Below are 23,130 nucleotides of genomic sequence, written 5' to 3' on the forward strand. Positions count from 1 at the left end.
ATTCTACAAAACTCTTACGACCCAATATTAAGATAAAACCCATAATTTAAAAAAAATGCATCTGAAAAGACATTTTTCAAAAGAAGGTATGCAAATGGACAATGAGCACACGAAAAGATTCTCAATGTCATGAGCCACCAGAGAAATGCAAATCAAAATCATTCCCGCTAGAAAGGCTATAATCAAAAAGATAGATAGCAAGTGTTAGAATATGGAGAAATAGGCACTCTCATGCACTGCAGCTGGGAATGCTAAATGGTGCAGTCACTTTGGAAAATAGTCTGGCAGTTCCTCAAAAGGTTATCATATGACCCAGCAACTTCATTCCTTGTACATATAATCATGAAAAATAAAAACATATCCACATAAAACCTTGTACATAAATGTTAGTAATAGTATTGTTCTTAACAACACAAGAACAACCTAAATGTCCATCATCTGGTGAATGATTAAACAAAATGTAGTATATCCATATGATGGAATATTATTTGACCATAAAAAGGAATGAAGTACTGATACATTCTGCAACATGAATAAACCTTGAAAGCATTAAGCTAAGCGAAAAAAGCTGGCCGGGCATGGTGGCTCATGCCTGTAATCCCAGCACTTTGGGAGGCCAAGGCAGGAGGATTGCTTGAGCCCAGGAGTTTGTTTGTTTGTTTGTTTTCCCCAAATGTTTTATTAAGTGTAGACGTCTGGAGTACTGTAAAACATGCATTATCTGTCTTCTTCGGTTGTTGAGGTGTGTTAAATTTGAAGAAGATCATATATCCATCTTCAACAATATAATTTCTGCTTTGTTGTCTATACTTCCAGCAGCCTTGACTGCATCTTCAGAACCTTCCCATTTAAAATCTTCGTATTTCATTACTTCAGCCACAATGAATCCCTTTTCAAAATCCGTGTGAATCTTTCCTGCAGCCTGAGGATCCTTAATCCCTTTCCTGATGGTCCATGCACGCACTTCATCTGGGCCTGCAGTGAAAATGTATTCTAGTTGGAGTGCTGCAAACCCAGCCTTAATGATCTTTGGCAAAGCACTCGGTGTCGTGTTCACTTCCAGTTACTTCTGTCTCTCCTCAGCACTCAATTCTTGCCAAGGCCCCACTAAAAGGAGTGACAAAGGCACCTGGGTCATACTTGTCCACCCACTCTTTAATTTCCTTCCTTCCTCCCTCCCTCCCTCCCTCCCTTCCTTCCTTCCTTCCTTCCTTCCTTCCTTCCTTCCTTCCTTCCTTCCTTCCTTCCTTCCTTCCTTCCTTCCTTCTTCTCCCTCTCTCTCTTTCTTTCTATCCTTTCTTTCTTTCGACAGAGTCTTGCTCTGTCGCCCAGGCTGGAGGGCAGTGGTGCGATCTCGGCTCACTGCAACCTCCACCTCCCGGGTTCGAGCAATTCTCCTGCCTCAGCCTCCCAAGTAGCTGGAATTACAGGCGTGCACCACTATGCCCGGCTAATTTTTGTATTTTTAGTAGAGACGGGGTTTCACCATATTGACCAGGCTGGTCTTGAACTCCTGACCTCGTGATCCACCCACCTCGGCCTCCCAAAGAGGTTTTAGTTTTTTATCTCCTCCTCTCACAGACACCTTTTCTAGTTTATCTAGTTTACCAATCATTTCCTCCTCTTTAAGCTGAAGCTCTTCATGTATTATTTCTGTATCTTCAATAGGATCTACACTTCCTTCAACATGCGTGATATCACCATCTTCAAAAGCACCTGTTAGATGAAAGATACCATCACAGGCATTAATATGGGATTAAAAAAGAAAAAAGAAAAAGCGTTCCCCAAGCCCTGCCCATCGTGAGCTCCTTTCACAAGGCCAACAATATCCACTACATTTAGAAAGGCAGGAATTTTGCTTGCTGGTTTGTGGTACTGGCAAAGAAAGTCAAACCTTTCATCTGGCACAGGTACTCTGCTCTCATTAGGAGCAATGGTGCCGAAAGGGAAGTTTTCTGCTGAAGCCTGACTACTGGTTAATACATCGAAGAAAGTAGATTTCCCAACATTTAGCAATCCACCAATACCAATTTTCAGTGGGGTTCCAAATCTTCCAATGATTGGGGGTGGTTTAATTCCATCACCTCCTTCTTTTCAGGGCATCGTGATCGGCCTTGGCGAAGACACGGAGTCCCAGCGGCTGCGAGAGAAAGGTCCTACCGGCAGCCGGAGGCAGGGAGGAAGGAGGAGAGAATGCAGGCCTTGCACCTCTGCCAAGTACCGCGCACTTCGGCGGCAGCGGCAGCGGAACGCGAGGGCCGGGCGCCTGACGGCACCTCGAGCCCAGGAGTTTGAAACTAGCCTGGGCAACATAGCGAGACCCTGTCTCTAAAAGAAAAGGAAAAAAAAAAAGGAAGAAAGAAGAAGAAGCCAGTCACAAAGCCCACATAATTATGATTCCATTTATATGAAATGTCTGCAATAGGCAAGTCCACGGAGACAGAATGTAGATTAGTGATTGCCGGGTCCTGGGGGAATGAAGGAATGGGGAACGAATGCTAACGGGTATGGAGTTTTTGAGGTTGTTTTTTTTTTTTTTTGTAGAGAAGAAAATGTTCTAAATGGACAATGGTAAATATTACACAACTCTGTGAATATACTAAAACCCACCAAATTGTGTACTTTAAAAGGGTGAAGTCTATGCTATGTGAATATTAAAGCTGTTATTTAAAAAACACACTTGGGGTTTGTTGTCTGGTACACAGAGGTGACTTTCAGATTTGGGCTGGTGGCAAGAGGGGAAAACAACTGCAAGGGCAGCAACTGCTGCTAAAGAAACACCAGCAGTTTCTAATTTTACACTGTCCTATATTTTGCTGTGAGTTTCGTAGCTTTCGATAATGCTATACTAGAGGCCAAAACAGAAATGCCTTTTATATTTCATTATAACAGCTAAACTGGGAAATAAACTCACCAATTGCTTTTTTAAAAAGGAAATGAGCTAAAAACAACATAGATGTAAGTGGAGCTTCAATAAACCTTTGCTTAGTAAGATGGATATTTCACAAGAGAGGGAGAGTTTGGTAGTAAAAATAGTTTAAAGTGTTATGTTATTTTAAAAAGCATTTTGTTTAATTTACTGTAGATGGCCAAACATCATTTTAAAACATATGGTAAATCTGTTGGGTAGTAAAAAGAAATGACATCTTGTTTCCATTTTCTTATTCTTTCCAGTTTATCTCTTTATTGTAAATCATCTTCCATTGTGGGAGGATATTAAATTTAAATCAAACTGAGGGGGAAAAAGCAGGACTTATGTTCATAAATTCACATTTCTCTGAGTATTGCTGCCTCTTACAGCCATTTTATGAAGAATACTATGGCCTGAGTAGTTAATATTATTTAAGATTTTTCAAATTGGTCTATTCCTGGATCTAAACAAATTGGAAAATTGGCAGTTTCTTTTCTTTTCTCTCTCTTTTTTAGACAGAGTCTCCCTCTGTCACCCAGGATGGAATGAGGTGGCACAACCTTGCCTCACTGCAACCTCCATCTCCCAGGTTCAAGGGATTCTCCAACCTCAGCCTCCCCAGTAGCTGGGATTACAGGCATGCACCATCATGCCTAGCTAATTTTGTATTTTTAGTAGAGACAGAGTTTAGCCATGTTGGCCAAGCTGGTCTCAAACTACTGACCTCAGGTGATCTGCCTGCCTCAGCCTCCCAAAGTGCTGGTATAATAGGCATGAGCCACCGTGCCTGGCTGGAAGTTTCTTCTCTTCAGCAAACAGCTCTTTTTATAGGTCAAGAAACCTATTTACAAAAAGAAACCAAAAAATTACGTAATTATGATATAAACATTTTAAATAAATTGTTAATACTCTTTCATGATAAAAGATTCATGAACCTGGCCGGGCGCGGTGGCTCAAGCCTGTAATCCCAGCACTTTGGGAGGCTGAGACGGGCGGATCACGAGGTCAGGAGATCGAGACCATCTTGGCGAACACGGTGAAACCCCGTCTCTACTAAAAAAAAATACAAAAAAATAGCCGGGCGAGGTGGCGGGTGCCTGTAGTCCCAGCTACTCGGGAGGCTGAGGCAGGAGAATGGCATAAACCCGGGAGGCGGAGCTTGCAGGGAGCCGAGATCGCGCCACTGCACTCCAGCCTGGGCAACAGAGCAAGACTCTGTCTCAAAAAAAAAAAAAAAAAAAAAAAAAAAAAAGATTCATGAACCAGATGAACCAGAACTGGTAAAGATTTAAGGAATGATATTAAGGTTGATTTGTTTGTTTTTGAGATGAAGCCTCATTCTGTAACCCAGGATGCAGTGCAGTGGCACGATCTCGGCTCACTGCAACCTCTGCCTCCCAGGTTCAAGTGATTCTCCTGTCTCAGCCTCCCAAGTAGCTGGGATTACAGGCGCCCCCCACCAGGCCCAGCTAATTTTTTAATTTTTAGTAGAGATGGGGTTTCGCCATGTTGGCCAGGCTGGTCTCAAACTCCTGGCCGCAAGTGATCCACCTACCTCAGCCTCCCAAAGTACTGGGATTACAGGCGTGAGCTACCGTGCCAGGACAATCTTAAGGTTGATTTGTAAAGATAAGTCATAATTAACATGTTCAGTGCTTACCATGTCTGTAGACTATTCTAAATGCTTTGCATGAGAGTGTATGTGTTACCAAAACACCAGGGGTTCAGTCTAGGTCCTGCTGCTCTCTGCACAGAAAGCCAATCACTGAAACCACGATTACTGCCAAGGAAGAAGGCTTTAATTGGGTGCTGCAGCAGAGGAACTGGGAGCTCAGTCTCAAATCCAACTCCCTGACTGACTGTAACTAGGGGTTTATGTAGCAGAAAAGAAATGTAACAATGTATAAGAAAATGCGAGGCTGGGCACAGTGCCTCATGCCTGTAATCCCAGCACTTTGGGAGGCCGAGGCAGGCACATCACCTGTGGTTTGGAGTTCAAGACCAGCCTGGCCAACATAGTGAAACCCTGTCTTTACTAAAAATACAAAAATTAGCCGGGTGTGGTGGTGCCTGTAATCCTAGCTACTCAGGAGGCCAAGGCAGGAGAATCGCTTGAATTCGGGAGGCGGAGGTTGCAGTGAGCTGAGATTGCACCACTGTACTCCAGCCTGAGCAACAAGAGTGAGATTCTGTCTGAAAAAAAAAAAAAAAAAGAGAACAAGAACAAGAACTAGGGAGGAGCAAGGCAGCAATCATGATGAATGACGGGTCCCCGAATCTCACTGTCTGGATGTGGTGACCTGGTGAGTTTCAGTTCTTTGATAATTTTTTTGAGAGGTCTAAAGGTAGTTTTTTTTTTTTTTTTTTTTTTTTTTTTTTTTGAGACGGAGTCTCGCGCTGTCGCCCAGGCTGGAGTGCAGTGGCCGGATCTCAGCTCACTGCAAGCTCCGCCTCTCGGGTTTACACCATTCTCCTGCCTCAGCCTCCCAAGTAGCTGGGACTACAGGCGCCCGCCAACTCGCCCGGCTAGTTTTTTGTATTTTTTAGTAGAGACGGGGTTTCGCCGTGTTAGCTAGGTTGGTCTCGATCTCCTGACCTCGCGATCCACCCGTCTCGGCCTCCCAAAGTGCTGGGATTACAGGCTTGAGCCACCGCGCCCGGCCCTAAAGGTAGTTTTTTAAGGAAAGAACTCAGATAAAACAAATGTGGCCAGGAGCGGTGGCTCATGCCTGTAATCCCAGTACTTTGGGAGGCTGAGGCGGGCGGATCACCTGAGGTCAGGAGTTCGAGATTAGCCTGGCCAACATGGCGAAACCCTGTCTCCACTAAAAAAAAATACAAAAAAAAAAAAAAAAAATTAGCTGGGCGTGGTGATGCACACCTGTAGTCCCAGCTATTTGGGAGGCTGAGGCAGAAGAATCATTTGAACCTGAGAGCCAGAGGTTGCAACCAGCCAAGATGGCACCACTGTACTCCAGCCTGGGCGACAGAGTGAGACTCTATCTAAAAAAAGAGTTAAATAAATAAACAAATAAATAAATAAGTAAAATAAAACAAGTGTAAGTTTCAAATTTAAGACCAGAAGGTCAGTTTCTTTTTCTGTTGTTGTTCCGATTTCAGTATATGTGCTGACTAAGCCGGCATAAGAAGGGTCAATTTCTATGTTTACCCCAAAAAACTTCTTTTTTTTTTTTTTTTTTTTTTTTTGAGACGGAGTCTTGCTCTGCCACCCAGGCTGGAGTGCAGTGGCCGGATCTCAGCTCACTGCAAGCTCCGCCTCCCGGGTTCACGCCATTCTCCTGTCTCAGCCTCCCGAGTAGCTGGGACTACAGGCGCCCGCCTCATCGCCCGGCTAGTTTTTTGTATTTTTTAGTAGAGACGGGGTTTCACCGTATTAGCCAGGATGGTCTCGATCTCCTGACCTCATGATCCGCCCGTCTCGGCCTCCCAAAGTGCTGGGATTACAGGCTTGAGCCACCGCGCCCGGCCACCCCAAAAAACTTCTATGGGACTATGGTGTTGGTTTCATATATACATACATAAATACATGTATGTGCATATGAATGTGTATATACCTCACAGTTAAATAAATAAAGTCTTCACCACCACAACCCCATTAAGATGAGGACACTGAGACCAAGCAAGGTTAAATACTCTCTCCAAGCTAAACTCAAGGAAGTTTGGCATCAGAGTCCATGTTTTTAATAATTATGCTACATTAATATCAAGAGAACATTAAACCAACAAATCCTGTCTCCTTATCCGTGTTTTTTTTTTTTTTTTTCTTTTTTTTGAGACAGAGTCTCACTCTGTCACCCAGGCTGGAGTGCAGTGGCACAATCTCAGCTCACTGCAAGTTCTGCCTCCCAGATTTATGCCCTTCTCCTGCCTCAGTCTCCCAAGTAGCTGGGACTACGGGCGCTCGCCACCATGCCTGGCTAATTTTTTTGTATTTTTAGTAGAGATGGGGTTTCACTGTGTTAGCCAGGATGGTCTCGATCTCCTGACCTCCTGATCTGGCCGTCTTGGCCTCCCAAAGTGCTGGGATTACAGATGTGAGCCACCACGCCTGGCCCCTTATCCGTGTTTTGATACTACATTGTATAAAACACCAAGTGCTTCCTTTGGACATAAGGTACATCTAAAGTTTACTGTAAACTTCTTCTACAAGTAAAGGGGTGACTAATTTGTTTTGGAACCCTCTTTGACCTATGACAAAACTCTCTAGATTTAATGACTGATTTTAAGATTCCAAACAATTTGTCAATCTAACGTACATTACTGGTTGGATGCAGTGGCTCACGCCTGTAATCCCAGCACTTCGGGAGGCTGAGGCAGGTGAATCACCTGAGGTCAGGAGTTCGAGACCAGCCTGGCCAATATGGTGAAACACCGTCTCTACTAAAAATACAAAAGTTAGCTGGGCATGGTGGCGCAAGCCTGGAGTCCCAGCTACTCGGGAGGCTGAGGCAGGAGAATTGCTTGAACCCAGGAGGCAGAGGTTGCAGTGAGTTGAGATGGCGCCACTGCACTCCAGCCTGGACAACAGATTGAGACTCCATCTCAAAAAAATTAAAAAATAGCTTTCTGCAGCCGGGCGTGGTGGCTCACATCTGTAATCCCAGCACTTTGGGAGGCCAAGGCGGGTGGATCACAAGGTCAGGAGATCGAGACCATCCTGGCTAACACAGTGAAACCCCATCTCTACTAAAAAAAAATATATGTATATATACAAAAAAATTAGCTGGGCATGGTGGCGGGCGCCTGTAGTACCAGCTACTCAGGAGGCTGAGGCAGGAGAATGGCATGAACCCGGAAGGCGGAGCTTGCAGTGAGCCAAGATCGAGCCACTGCTCTCCAGCCTGGACGACAGAGCGAGACCCTGTCTCAAAAAAAAAAAAAAAAAAAAAAAAACCAGCTTTCTGCCTGTGGACACTGCCGAGGAAGCATCATTAAAGTCTCTCTTCTGCTTGCCATCATGTGTAAGTCAGAGTCTCCTAAAGAGCCCGAACAACTGAGGAAGTTCTTCATTAGGGGGTTGAGCTTTGAAACAACTGATGAGAGCCTGAGGAGCCATTTTGAGCAATGGGAATGCTCACGGACTGTGTGGTCATGAGACATCCAAACACCAAGTGCTCCAGGGGCTGTGGGTTTGTCACATATGCCACTGTGGAGGAGGTGAATGCAGCCATGAATGAAAGGCCACACAAGGTGGATGGAAGAGTTGTGGAAACAAAGAGAGCTGTCTCAAGATAAGATTCTCAAAGACCAGGTGCCCCCTTAACTGTGAAAAAGATATTTGTTGGTGGCACTAAAGACATTGAAGAACATCACCTAAGAGATTCTTTTTTTTTTCAGATGGAGTCTTGCTCTGTTGCCAGGCTGGAGTGCAGTGCTGCCATCTCGGCTCACTGCAAACTCCGCCTCCTGGGTTCAAGCGATTCTCCTGCCTCAGCATCCCAAGTAGCTGGGACTACAGGCACACACCACCACACCCAGCTAATTTTTGTATTTTTATTAGAGACAGGGTTTCACCATGTTGGCCAGGATGGTCTCGATCTCTTGACCTCATGATCCACCTGCCTTAGCCTCTCAAAGTGCTGAGATTACAGGCGTGAGCCACTACGCCCGGCCAAGAGATTATTTTGAACAGTACGAAAAAATTAAAGTGATTGAAATCATGACTGACTGAGGCAGGGGCCAGAAAAGGGGCTTTGCCCCTGTAACCTTTGATAACCATGACTCCGTGGATGAGATTGTCATTCAGAAATACCATGCTATGAATGACCACAACTGTGAAGTTAGGAAAGCCCTGTCAAAGCAAGAGATGGCTAGTGCTTCATCCAAAGAGGTCAAAGTTGTTCTGAAAACTTTGGTGGTGGTTGTGAAAGTGGTTTCAGAGGGAATGACAACTTTGGTCGTGGAGGAAACTTCATGATCATGGTGGCTTTCGTGGCAGCTCTGGTGGTGGTGGATATGGTGGCAGTGGGAATGGCTATAATGCATTGGTAATGATGGAAGCAATTTTGGAGGTGTTGGAAGCTACAATTATTTTGGCAATTAAAACAATCAGTCTTCAAATTTGGGACCGATGAAGGGAGGAAACTTTGGAGGCAGAAGCTCTGCCCCCAATGGTGGTGCAGGCCAATACTTTGCCAAACCATGAAACTAAGGTGGCTATGGAGGTTCCAGTAGCAGAAGTAGCTATGGCAGTGGCAGAAGATTTTAATTAGGAAACAAAGCTTAGCAGGAGAAGAGAGCCAGAGAAGTGACAGGGAAGCTACAGGTTACAACAGATTTGTGAACTCAGCCAAGCACAGTGGTGGCGGGGCATAACTGCTACAAAGAAGACATGTTTTAGAAAAATACTCATGTGTATGGGCAAAAAACTCGAGGACTGTATTTGTGACTAATTGTATAACAGTTTATTAGTTTATCTTCTGTGAAAAGTGTAAAGCATTCCAACAAAGGGTTTTAATGTAGTTTTTTTATTTTTTTGCACCCATGCTGTTCATTGCTAAATGTAATAGTCTGATCGTGATGCTAAATAAATGTCTTTTTTTTTTTTTTTTTTTTTTTTTTTGAGATAGAATCTTGCTCTGTCACCTAGGCTGGAGTGCAGTGGCGCGATCTCGGCTCACTGCAACCTCCACCTCCTGGATTCAAGTGATTCTTCTGCCTCAGCCTACCCAGTAGCTGGGACTACAGGGGCACACCACCATGCCCAGCCAATTTTTGTATTTTTAGTAGAGATGGGGTTTCACTATACTGGCCAGGCTGGTCTCAAATTCCTGACCTGGTGATCCACCTGCCTTGGCCTCCCAAAGTGCTGGGATTACAGGTGTGAGCCACCACACCCAGCCATAAATGTCTTTTTTAAAAAATAATGACAATTTTAAAAAAATAAAGTACATTACTTTAGGATCGAATGTGGATATATTCAAAACAATGTACTGAAAATGGGTCTTTATTTTCCAGTGTCAGGCCTCTGAGCCCAAGCTAAGTCATCATATCCCCAGTGACCTGCACATATACATCTAGAGGGCCTGAAGCAACTGAAGATCCACAGAAGTGAAAATAGCTTAACTGATGACATTTCACCATTGTGATTTGTTTCTACCCCACCCTAACTGATCAATGTATTTTGTAATCTCCCCCACCCTTAAGAAGCTTCTTTGTAATTCTCCCCACCCTTGAGAATGTACTTTGTGAGATCCACCCCCTTCCCCCAAAACATTGCTCTTAACTCCACTGCCTATCCCAAAACCTATAAGAACTAATGATAATCCCACCCTCCATGCTGACTCTCTTTTTGGACTCAGCCCACCTGCACCCAGGTGAAATAAACAGCCACGTTGCTCACACAAAGCCTGTTTGGGGGTCTCTTCACACGGACATGTGAAGCAACATATACATGAATGAGGCCATACAACAATCTCTGATTGATCTTACTAAACACCACTTTCTTTTTATAATTTGTATTTATTTATTTTTTTCTTGAGACAGGATCTCTGTCATCCAGGCTGGAGTGCAGTGGTGCGATCTCAGCTCACTGCAGCCTCAACCCCCTGGGCTCAGGTGATCCTCGTACCTCAGCCTCCTAAGTAGCTGGAATACAGGCACATGCCACCACGCCTGGCTAATTGCAAAATTTCTTGTAGAGACAGAGTTTTGCCATGTTACCCAGGCTGGTCTTGAACTCCTGGGCTCAAGTGATTCTTCTGCCTCAGCCTCCAAAATGCTGGGATTACAGGCGTCAGCTACCACACCCGATTGACGTATTTATTTAAAACACTCAGTTATTAATAAAACATGTCCATCTTGTGCCAACTTTAATTGACTGAGAGTGGATGCCTGGAATTCTGTGTTGAGAAGGAATATGAGGTTAAGTCCGGGCTGATCCAGAGTGACTCTGATATCAATTGTATCTACCACAGCTATGGGTAAGCACAGTGGTAGCATAAGTGCTATATACCATTGCTGAATTAGAGCATAAACTTTCTATAAAATTTCTATAAAAAAAAGATTAATTGTATTTTCGGCTGGGCAAGGTGGCTCATGCCTGTTATCCCAGTACTTTAAGAGGTGGTCAGATCACTTGAGGTCAGGAGTTTGAGACCAACCTGGCCAACATGGTGAAACCCAGTCTCTGTGAAACATACAAAAATTAGCCAAGTGTGATGGCAGGTGCCTGTAATTCCAGCTACACGGGAGGCTGGGGCAGGGAGAACTGCTTGAACCCAGGAGGCAGAGGTTGCAGTGAGCCAGGATTGCATCACTGCACTCCAGCCTGGGCGACAAAAGCGAAAACTCTGTCTCAAAAAAAAAAAAAAAAAAATTTATTTTCTCCTCTCATGGAAGTTAGAACGAAACTAGGAATATAACACAAGTATGCCAAACCATTTAAACCAAATGAGAACTAGGGGGAAAAGAGTCAAACTAATGAAGGCCATTTTTAATAAAAATAATACCATTTTATTATCCGCTAAATGAAAAACTAACACTCCAGGCCGGGCGCGGTGGCTCACGCCTGTAATCCCAGCACTTTGGGAGGCCAAGACAGGTGGATTCACGAGGTCAGGAGTTCAAGACCAGGCTGGCCAACATGATGTAACCCCGTCTACCAAAAACACAAAAATTAGCCAGGCAGACTGCCAGGCGCCTGTAATCCCAGCTACTTGGGAGGCTGAGGCAGGAGAATCACTTCGATCTGGGAGGCGGAGGTTGCAGTGAGCAGAGATCATGCCACTGCACTCCAGCCTGGGCAACAGAGCAAGACTCCATCTCAAAAACATAAAAGAAAAGAAAAATTAACACTCCAAGTTACTCCTCAAATGTTTCAGGAATGCATACCTGAGCCATCAGCTGTTTCATGTAAGGGTGAAAGAGGAAGGAAACAGAAATTTGTGTTAAAAGGAAGCAAGCTGGGGCTGGATGTAAAGAAAGTAAGGGACACACCTGGGCAGGAAGAGAAGAAAAAACATTCTATGAGGAAAGAGAGACTGATACAAAGAAAAAGAGAAAGTAAAATTTTCCTATCTGGGTGAAGAATATTAAGAAAATCGGCCACATGCTGTGGCTCCCGCCTGTAATCCTAGAACTTTGAGAGGCCAAGGCAGGAGGATCACGAGAGCCCAGGAGTTTGAGACCAGCCTGGGCAACACAGGGAGACCCTGAGCTACAAAAAATCAAAAAATTAGCCAGGCATGGTGGTGTACACCTGTGGTGCCAGCTACTTCGGAAGCTGAGGTGGGAGGATCACTTGAGCCCTAGAGGTTGAGTCTGCAGTGAGCCATGATCATGCCACTGCACTCCAGCCTGGGGAACTGAGTGAGATCCTGTCTCAAAATAATAATAATAATAATAATAATAATAATAATGAAAGTTTAAAATAATATTAAGAAAATAATATCCAAAATTTGGAAATGAGCAGAAGAGATGACTGAGTCTTTTTCATGGAATGCAGGATGTTGTTTAGACCCTCTGGGAATTATCTGATTATGTAGGCGTGTGCATCGTAATTTGATTTTCTTTTTCTTTTTTTGAGAGGGAGTCTCGCTCTGTCGCCCAGGCTGAAGTGTAGCGGTGCAGCCGTAGCTCACTGCAACCTCCACCTCCCCGGTTCAAGTGATCCTCCTGCTTCAGCTTCCCAAGTAGCTGGGATTACAGGCATGCACCACCACGCCCAGCTAATTTTTGTACTTTTAGTAGAGATGGGAGTTTAACCATGTTGGCCAGGGTGGTCTCAAACTCCTGGACTCAACAGATCCTTTGGCCTTGGGCTCCCAAAGTGCTGGGATTACAGATGTGAGTCATCGCACCTGGCCTGACTTATTTTCTGTTTATATTTGCATAAGAGACAAGTTTTTAACTTATGAAAATTTTATCTTAACAACAATTTGTGTAGGAATATAATGATTAGCTAAGAAGTAGGTAAAAAGATGACCTAGACTTTGGATTCAATAATAATAGGCAACAGGAGAGCCACTGTGAAGTTAACAAATAGCCCACTGGTGTTTTGGCTTTTTTTTTTTTGTTTTTTTTGAGACAGAGTCTTGCTCTGTCCCCCAAGCTGAAGTGCAGTGGCATGACCTCGGCTCACTGCAACCTCCACCTCCCTGGTTCAAACGATTCTCCTGCCTCAGCCTCCTGAGTAACTGGGATTACAGGTGCCTGCCACCATACCTGGCTAATTTTTTTTTTTTTTTTTTTTTTTTTTTTTTTTTTTTTTTTAGTAGAGATGGGTTTCGACATGTTGGCCAGGCTGGTCTCAAACTCCTGGGCTCAAGTGGTTTGCCTGTGTTGGCCTCCCAAAGTGCTGGGATTACAGGTGTGAGCCCCCATGCTCAGCCTGTTGGTGTTTTGTTTTGTTGGAGACAGGGTCTCACTCTGTTGCCCAGGCTGGAGTGCAGTGATGCAGTCTTGGCTCACTGCAACCTCTGAGTCCTGGATTCAAGTGATTCTCATGCCTCAACCTTCTGTGTAGCTGGGACCACAGGTGTGCACCACCATGCCCGGCTAATTTTTGTATTTTTAGTAGAGACAGGCTTTTACCATGTTGCCCAGACTACTCTCAAACTCCTGAGCTCAACTGATCCTCCCACCGTGGCCTCCCAAAGTGCTGGGATTACAGGTGTAAGCCACCGCACCTCGCCACAAATAGCCCTTTGTATCCATGGGTTCCATATCTGTGGTTTCTGCATCTGTGGATTCAGCCAACCAAGGACTGAAAATATTTAGGGGCAGGCCTGGCATGGTGACTCATTTTGGGAGGCTGAGGTGAGCGGATCACTTGAGGTCAGGAGTTTGAGACTAGCCTGGCCAATATAGTGAAACCCAGTCTCTACTAAAAATACAAAAATTAGCTGGGCATGGTGGCACACACCTGTAATCGCAGCTACTCAGGAGGCTGAGGCAGGAGAATCACTTGAACCCGGGAGGCAGAGGTTGTAGAAAGCCAAGACCGTGCCACTGCACTCTAGCCTATGTGACAGAGTGAGAATCCATCTCAAAAAAAAAAAAAAAAAAAAAAAAAATTTGGGTGGTGAAAAAAAGGATGGTTGTGTCTGAACTAAACATGTATAGACTTTTTTCCCTTATTATTCCCAAAGTAATAATAGTATAATTACTATTTATGTAGCAATTGCATTGTATTAAATATTTTAAGAAATCTAAGATGATTTAAAGCATATAGATGTGCATAGATTATATGCAAATACTGCATCATTGTATATAAGGGACCTGAGCATCCAGGGATTTTGGTGTCCACACAGGGTCCTGGAACCAATTCCCTAGAGATACTAAGGGATGACATATTCACTCTCTTCTCGGATGAGGAAATGGTGACTGAGCATTTATTATTCTCTAAGTTTGTACTTGTGCCTATGTGGGTGACTATGTAGGTGTCCCCATTTTCACAGCAATATCTGAAGCTGTAAGATTCATAAAGAATCTTGCCTGTAAAGAAAGCAATCTTGCCTGTACAGCAGCTTGCCTGTAAGGAAAGTCTACAGAAGTGGGGAAATCAGTAGAATATGAAAGTTTAGGGAAGAAAGATTCCAGGAGGTGGGAACAACCTATAGTGTAGAATGCTGCAAAAATGTCAAGCAGGATGAGGTTTGAAAAGTGTCCATTCATTCGTTTATTCCATAAATATTTATTGGCCTCTTAGTACATGCCAAGAACTATATTAGGCATTAGATACAGTAATAAACAAAGCCAGGCCAGGCGCAGTGGCTCATGCCTGTAATCCTAGCACTTTGGGAGACTGAGGCGGGCAGATCACCTGACATTAGGAGTTGAGACCAGTCTGACCAATATAGCAAAACCCCGTCTCTACTAAAAATATAAAACTTAGCCAGGAGTGGTGGCGCATGCCCGTAATTCCAGCTACTTGGGAAGCTGAGACAGGAAAATCGCTTGAACCCAGGAGGCAGAGGTTGCAGTGAGCCAAAATCATGCCACTGCACTCCAGCCTGGGTGACAAAGTGAGACTCCGTTTCAAAAATATAAAAATAAAAATAAAGCTGGGCTCGGTGGCTCACGCCTGTAATCCCAGCACTTTGGGAGGGCGAGGCAGGAGGATCACCTGAGGTCGGGAGTTCAAGACCAGCCTGGCCAACATGGTGGAACCACGTCTCTACAAAAACACAAAAATTTGCAGGACGTGATGGTAGATGCCTGTAATCCCAGCCACTAGGGAGGCTGGGGCAGCAGAATTGCTTGAAACTGGGAGGCGGAGGTTGCAGTGAGCTGAGCTCGCACCATTGCACTCCAGCCTGGGCGACACAGCAAGACTCTGTCTCAAAAATAAATAAATAAATAAAATAAAATAAATAAGTTTAAAAAGTAAAATAAAATAGGCCAGGTGCAATGGCTCATGCCTGTAATCCCAGCACTTTGGGAGGCCGAGGAGGGCAGATCACTTGAGGCCAGGAGTTTGAGACCAGCCTGGCCAACATGGAGAAACCTCATCTCTACAAAAAATACAAAAATTAGCTAGGCTTGGTGGCACACATCTGTAATCCCAGCTACTTGAGAGGCTGAGGCAGGAGAATCACTTGAACCAAGGAGATGGAGATTGCAGTGAGCCGAGAACACGCCACTGCACTCCTGCCGAGGCTACAGAGTGAGACACCATAATACAATACAATACAATACAATACAATACAATACAATACAATACAATACAATACAATACAATACAATACAATACAATACAATACAATACAATACAATGCAACAAAATAAAATAAACAAAATCAGAATTGTTCCTGCTGACATTCAGTATAGTGAAAGAGACATACATTTAATGACTCATTTAAGAAATAAGCTGAATATGGTGGCTCACACTTGTAATCCTAACATTTTGGGGGGCCAAGATGAGGGGATAGCTTGAGGCCAGGAGTTCAAGAGCAGCCTGGGCAACAAAGCAAGATCCCGTCTCTATAAAAAATAAATTAGTGGGCCAGGCAGTGGCTCACACCTGTAATCCCAGCACTCTGGGAGGCCGAGGCTGGTGGATCACTTGAGGTCAGGAGTTCTAGACCAGCCTGGCCAACACGGTGAAACCCCGTCTGTACTAAAAATACAAAAAATTAGCCACGCATGGTGGCAGGGGCCTGTAATCCCAGCTACTCAGGAGGCTGAGGCAGGAGAATCGCTTGAACCCAGGAGGCGGATGTTGCAGTGAGCCAAGATCGCAGCATTGCACTCTAACCTGGGCAACAAGAGCAAAACTCCGTCTCAAAAAAAAAAAAAAACCAAAAATAAAAATAAATTAGTGGATGCAGTAGTATGCACCTGTAGTCTCAGCTACTCAGGAGGCTGAAGCTAGAGGATCACTTGAGCCTGGGAGATCGAGGCTGCAGTGACAGTGCCACTGCATTGCAGCCTGGGGAAAAGAATGAGACCTGTCCCAAAAAAAAGAAAAAAAAAAAAAAAGAAGTATTAACATTTTAAGACTCCAGTGCCAGTCGAGATGGAGTAGCCCACTATAGCTTATTTCTATTGCTGGTTATAACTAAACACTCCGGAATAAATACAAAAAGCAACTACCTGTGCACTCTGAAAAGTAAACAAATGCAGAGTCAAACTTGGAGAAAGGGACCCACATGGGAGTGAGTTTCCATGTGTGTGTGTATGTGTGTGTGTGATCTGAGGACAGGCACGCAGTGAGCTGTGGCAGTGCAGTGTGAACAGCTAAAACTCCCAGAGAAGCCCTGTCTGTGTAGATCAAGGAACTCAGAAAGTGAGTCCCTGGGTGTCAGAGCTGTAAGGGAGAAATGTCCATTTTTTCCCTCTCTCTCTTGCTGTGGCAGTGGCATGGGCAACTAACCCTCCCTGAGAAGCCCCATCATTCTGGCTCTAGGGCAGGCAGGAAGTTGAGAAGAATCCCAGAGAGGAGACCTAGAGAAGGGTTCTCCTGCTTCCGTGCACGAATAAGCATCTGTCCAGGGCTCATTCCTGAGGTGCATATACACAGAATACCCCAAAGCAGCACAGCAAAAGCCTCAAAAACTGAACAACAACATAAGGCACAAGACCAAGGCTATCCCCCAAAGGGCACAGATAGATGTAGGATGATCTAAAGCAGCACAGGACAGGCTTTGAAAACTGTCTTGACATTGGCATCCACAGGGAGAAAAAAAGGCAAGACAGACCTTGAAGTCTTAATCCAACCAGGATGACTGAATGCTGAAAACAACTAAAATCAGCATTCTCTGGAGGACTTTAATAGGACCCAGAGAGTCACAAAGGAATATTCAAACTGTTCAGCATACAAACTGGTATTATTCAACATACAAAGAGTCATGAAAAAGTGACCATTCTCAAGCGAAAAAGATAATCAACAGATACCAATGCCAAGATGATTGAATTATCAAAGACTTTAAGACAGCTATTATCATCTCATCATGCTCTATAAGATAAAAGTGAACATGCTTGAAGTAAATGTTGAGATAGAAGTTCTCAACAGAAGAAAAAACTATGAAAAGGAACCAAACAGAAAATTTACAACTGAAAAATATATCTGCAATAAAAAATTTCACTAGATGATATCAATAATAGGATAAAGATTACCAATAGAGGAAAGAGTTAGTGAAGATGGATCAAGAGAAATTGTCCAGGCCAGGCATGGTGGCTCATGCCTGTAATCCCAGCACTCTGGGAGGCCAAGGTGGGTGGATCACCTGAGGTGAGGAGTTCGAGACCAGCTTGGTCAACATGTTGAAACCCTGTCTCTACTAAAAATACAAAAATTAGCCGGGCATGGTGGTACGCTCCTGTAATCCCAGCTACTGGGGAGGCTGAGGCAGGAGAATCACGTGAAACTGGGAGGTGGAAATTGCAGTGAGCCGAGATCATACCAATGCACTCTAGCCTGGGCGACAGAGCGAGACTCCCTCTCAAAAAAAAGAAACAAACAGGCTGGGCGCGGTAGCTCACGCCTGTAATTCTAGCACTTTGGGAGGCCAAGGCGGGTGGATCACCTGAGGTTAGGAGTTCGAGATCACCTGGCCAACATGGAGAAATCCCGTCTCCACTAAAAATACAAAAAAATTAGCCAGGCATGGTGGTGGGCGCCTGTAATCCCAGCTACTCAGGAGGCTGAGCCAGGAGAATTGCTAGAACCCTGGGGGTGAGGGTTGCAGTGAGCTGAGACGGCACCACTGCACTCCAGCCTGGGCGACAGAGTAAGACTCCGTCTCAAAAAAAAAAAAAGGAAACAAAGAAATGAGCAAAACTTACAGCTGACATCCTTAATGGTAAAAGGCCGAATGTATTCCCCTTAAAATCAGGAGCATGGCACAGATGTCTACTGTCACCATTTCTATTTAATTGATTAATAACATCACATTGGCAGTTACAGTTAACACAATAAAGCAAGAAATAAAAGGCATAGGCATCAGAAAGGAAGAAGCTGTTTCTATTTGTAGACAGCACTGTCTACAAAGAATCTACAAAAAAAAGGCTCTGAAAATGCATAAATGAGAAATGGGCAATGTTATTCAAAGTCACAGCTTTTACTCAAATTTTCTATCTCCAGATCCTTACATCAAATTGCCAACTGGATATCTTCACCTGTATGTTTCCCAGGAACTCCTAAGACTCAGTATTTGCAAGCCAAATTTATTGATATCTGTCCAAACTTGGTCTTTCAGAAAAATTCCCTGTTCATTCGGTAATGCCACCAATTTACTTATTCTAATATAACTTCCCAATATTGATTTATCCATCTATCCACGCTAAAAAATGAAGATTTGTCTTAGACTATTCCTCTTACCTGCCCCATATACTTGGTTAGTTAGGCTATCAGTTAATCTTGTTATGAAACCAACTGCCCCAAACCTAGAGGCTTAAAAGAAAATAATCTATAGGCCAGAGATGGTGGCTCATGTCCGTAATCCCAGCACTTTGGGAGGCTGAGGCGGGCAGATCACAAGGTCAGGAGTTTGAGAAAAGCTTGGCCAATATGGTGAAACCCTGTCTCTACTAAAAATACAAAAATTAGCTGGGCATGGTGGCAGATGCCTGTAGTCCCAACTACTCGGGAGGCTGAGACAGCAGAATAGCTTGAACCCAGGAGACAGAGGTTGCAGCGAGCTGAGATCATGCCACTGCATTCCAGCCTGGGTGACAGAGCAAGACTCCATCTCAAAAAAAAAAAAGAAAGAAAGAAAAAAAAAGAAGAGAATCTATATTTCCTATAATTCTATGTGTAGACTGGCTCATTCTAGTATGGCCTCACACATATGTTTGGGGCTTCAACTGAGAATGCTGAGACAACTGGGAAGGCTGGGAGAGCTAGGGACACTCTCAAAGTGGTCTTATCTTCTAGGAGGCTAGCCTTGATTTAATCAAATTGTGGCAAAGGCTTGCCAGCAGTAAGAGTGTGAATCCCAATGTGGAAGAATTTTTCAAGTCTCTACTAACATTACAATTGCTATTGTCCCAAGGGTCAAAGGAAATCACTTAAATCAGTCTGGGAGGAGGCTACCCAAGGTTATGGACATAGGTAGGTGTGAAAAATTGGTGTGGGTAGTGGAGGGGGCGACGGAGCTTAACTGCAACAATCTAGGACACTTAACCCTACTGATTCTATTTCATAACCTCTCCAATCTCATTCTTCCTCTTGAATCCCACTTCACTGACAAGTTAAAGACCTCATCTTGTACCTGAACTACTTACAATAGTCTCCTAATGGAGCTTGCATTGCTACTATTAGCATATGAATTTTCTGAAAAACAAATCCAGTCACACAATTCTGTTGCTTAAAACTCAGTAGCTTCCCTTTGGCCATTAGAATAAACTACTAAGTGAGGCCCACAAGGTCATTTTCTAGCTCCTACTTACCTGACTTACCTCTTACTACTCTATGCACCCTACTCTTCCAAATATGAGAAACAGTCCTTAAAGGACCATGGTATTTCAATACCACCATTTTCCATATAATGTTTCTATCTGCAATGCCTTACTACTGCTTGTGTCCTGGTAGATATCAACTTATTCTTAAGATTTCATCCAGGAGGCTGAGGCACTAGAATCACTTAAACCCAGGAGGCAGAGGTTGCAGTGAGCCAAGATTGCGCCACTGTACTCCAGCCTGGGCAACAAAGCAAAACTCTGCCTCAAAAGAAAAAAAAAAGATTTCATCTTAAATATCACAAATTTAACGAAAGATTTCTTGCCTGACAAAGTTAAATGCTTCTACCTTTTGCTTCCATTGCATCACACAGAACCTTCAATTATAGTGTTTTCTCCAAAATACAGTAATTATTTGTTTTCAGGTCTAACCATTTCCATCACCATGAGATGGAAACTTTTTTTTTTTTTTTTTTTTTTTTTTTTTTTTGAGATGGAGTCTTGCTCTGTCACCCAGGATGGAGTGCAGTGGCATAATATTGGCTCACTGCAAACTCCGCCTCTGGGGTTCAAGTAATTCTCCTGCCTCAGCCTCCTGAGTAGCTGGATTACAGGCGCGCACCACCAAGCCTGGCTAATTTTTGTATTTTTAGTAGAGATGGGGTTCCGCCATGTTAGCCAGGATGGTCTTGAACTCCTGACCTCAGGTGATCCGCCTGCCTCACCCTCCCAAAGTGCTGGGATTACAGGCATGAGCCACTGCACTCAGCCCTAATTTTTATATTTTTAGCAGAAACAGAGTTTCACCATGTTGGCCAGGCTGGTCTTGAACTGCTGACCTCAAGTGATCTACCCGCTCTGGCCTCCCAAAGTGCTGAGATTACAGGTGTGAGCCATCGTGCCTGGCCTGAGACTCTTTATTATGTCTCTCTCTGCAATATCTAGTATTATTCTTAACACTCAGTAAGTAATTGGCGAATGCTTTTTGAATTGGTTAATTAAAATTAAAATGTCTATTTCCAACAGTCCAGATGCCAGTGGAAAGAAAGTGGGAAGAGATAGCATTAGGAGATATACCTAATGTAATGACGAGTTAATGGGTACAGCACACCAACATGGTACATGTGTACATATGTAACAAACCTGCACGTTGTGCACATGTACCCTAAAACTTAAATTAAAAAGAAAAAAAGAAAATTTATCAGATAACGCCTGTCACCAGGTCAAATTTTATCAATTCAGTACTTTCTTTCTTCAAATATGTCACGTTTCAGTCAAGTTACTTAGGTGAAATGCAGCTCCAAGTGCACTAAGAAACTTTTAATATACCTTCAGTGTTATGAGTATGTTAACAGGATAAATTTTTTTTTTTTTTTTTTTTTTTTTTGAGACAGGGTCTCACTCTATCCCCAGACTGGAGCAATAACGGCTCATTGCAGCCTTGACCTCCCTGGCTCAAGGGATCCTCCCACCTCAGCCTCCTGAGTAGCTGGGACTACAGGCACTTGTCACCATGCCCAGCTAATTTTAACATTCCTTTTTCTAGAGACAGGGTCTCTCTATGTCGCCCAGGCTGCTCTCCACCTCCTGGGCTCAAGTGATCTTCTCAACCTCAGCCTCCCAAAGTGCTAGGATTGTAGGAATGAACCACAGTGTCTGGCCAAGATGAGAATTTAAACACTACATTTGGTATTCTAAATTTACAAATGTACCAAACGTACCAAAATTATCAGTGTACTAATACATACTGGTGCTCCATTGGGGCTGTGGCTGAATTACATGATATTCTTTTTTTTTTTTCCTGTTTCCTAAATTTTCACACATTTTGAAGTTTAAAAATATCCACGACATAGTTGAAACGTTAGAATACTTACACAAATCTCCTCGGAAAATTCACTATAGTTTGGAGCCTGGCTCTCACCCTTACTGACCCAGAAATCCTGTCAGAAAGATTTAAATTAGTAAGCACAGAGAGACTTAAGTATGCCTTCCACCACCGCCACCCATCCCCATCCCCAACAAAAAAAGAAAGCCAATGTTTTTTTTTGTTTTTTGTTTTTTTGAGACGTGGGTCGCCTCTGTCACCTAGGCTGGAGTGCAGTGGCAGGATTTCAGCTCACTGCAACCTCCGCCTTCCCGGTTCAAGGGATTCTCCTGCCTCAGCCTCCCGAGTAGCTGGGATTACAGGTGACCGCTACCAAGCCCGGCTGATTTTTGCATTTTTGCATTTTTAGTAGAGACAGGGTTTCGCCATGTTGGCCAGGCTGATCTCAAACTCCTGGCCTCAAGTGATCCTCCCGCCTCGGCCTCCCAGAGCGCTGGGATTACAGGTGTGAGCCACCACGCCAGGCCTCAACTTTGCTTTTCTTTTTTTTTCTTTTTTTTTTTTTTTTTTTGAGACGGAGTCTCGCTCTGTTGACAGGCTGGATAATTCTGGCTCACTGCAACCTCCGCCTCCCACGTTCAAGTGATTCTCCTGACTCAGCCTCCTGAGTAGCTGCAATTACAGGCCCCAGCCACCACGCCCAGCTAATTTTTGTATTTTTAGTAGAGACAGGGTTTCACCATATTGGCCAGGACGGTCTCGATCTCTTGACCTTGTGATCCACCTGCCTTGGCCTCCCAAAGTGCTGGGATTACAGGTGTGAGCCACCATGCCCAGCCTAAACTTCGTTTTCTTAATGATCTTTTAATTTTAGAACAGTTTCAGATTAACAGAATTTATTTATTTATTTATGTTATTTTTTGAGACCGAGTCTCACTCCGTTGCCCAGGCTGGAGTGCAGTGGCACGATCTTGGCTCACTACAACTTCCACCTCCCGGGTTCAATGCCTCAGCCTTCCGAGTAGCAGGGATTACAGGTGTGAGCCACCGCCCCCGGCTAATTTTCGTAGTTTTAGTAGAGACGGGTTTCACCATGTTGGCCAGGCTGGTCTCCACCTCCTGAGCTCAAGTGATCCGCCCGCCTCGGGATTACAGGTGTGAGCCACTGCGCCCTACCTAAACTTCGTTTTCTTAACAACCTTTTAATTTTAGAACAGTTTTAAAATAACCTAATTATTTTGAGGGCAGTAGGGTCCTCTATACCCCACACAAGACAGGTTTTTCAACTCTAACTTCTACTTCCACCCCACGCAGACTCTCTGCACCTCTAGCTTCTCATCTGTCTGGCGAGGCCTGATCCTCACTGACCAACTTCACGATTGTGAGGAAAGCTCAGCTCAGACCAAACGTCACCGCCCAGACAGACACAACTGGGTCAAGCGTCAAGCTCGCGGACACCCGAGCCCGGAAACCCTAACACTCCTCCAGGGGTTGGTTCTCGAAGCCTGAACATTTTTAACCTCAAAACGCC

General features: G+C 44.1%; 2 pseudogenes; one reads left to right on the forward strand and one right to left on the reverse strand.

Annotated features, from left to right (window-relative positions):
- Positions 1 to 2,103, reverse strand: part of LOC104662955 — a 151,311-nt pseudogene extending 149,208 nt beyond the window's left edge.
- A 5,786-nt stretch (positions 2,104 to 7,889) lies between these two features.
- On the forward strand, positions 7,890 to 9,247 carry LOC104662934 (annotated as a pseudogene).
- Positions 9,248 to 23,130: the final 13,883 nt, after the last annotated feature.

Source organism: Rhinopithecus roxellana, chromosome 19, assembly GCF_007565055.1.
Source record: "Rhinopithecus roxellana isolate Shanxi Qingling chromosome 19, ASM756505v1, whole genome shotgun sequence".
Classification (NCBI taxonomy): Eukaryota; Metazoa; Chordata; class Mammalia; order Primates; family Cercopithecidae; genus Rhinopithecus; species Rhinopithecus roxellana.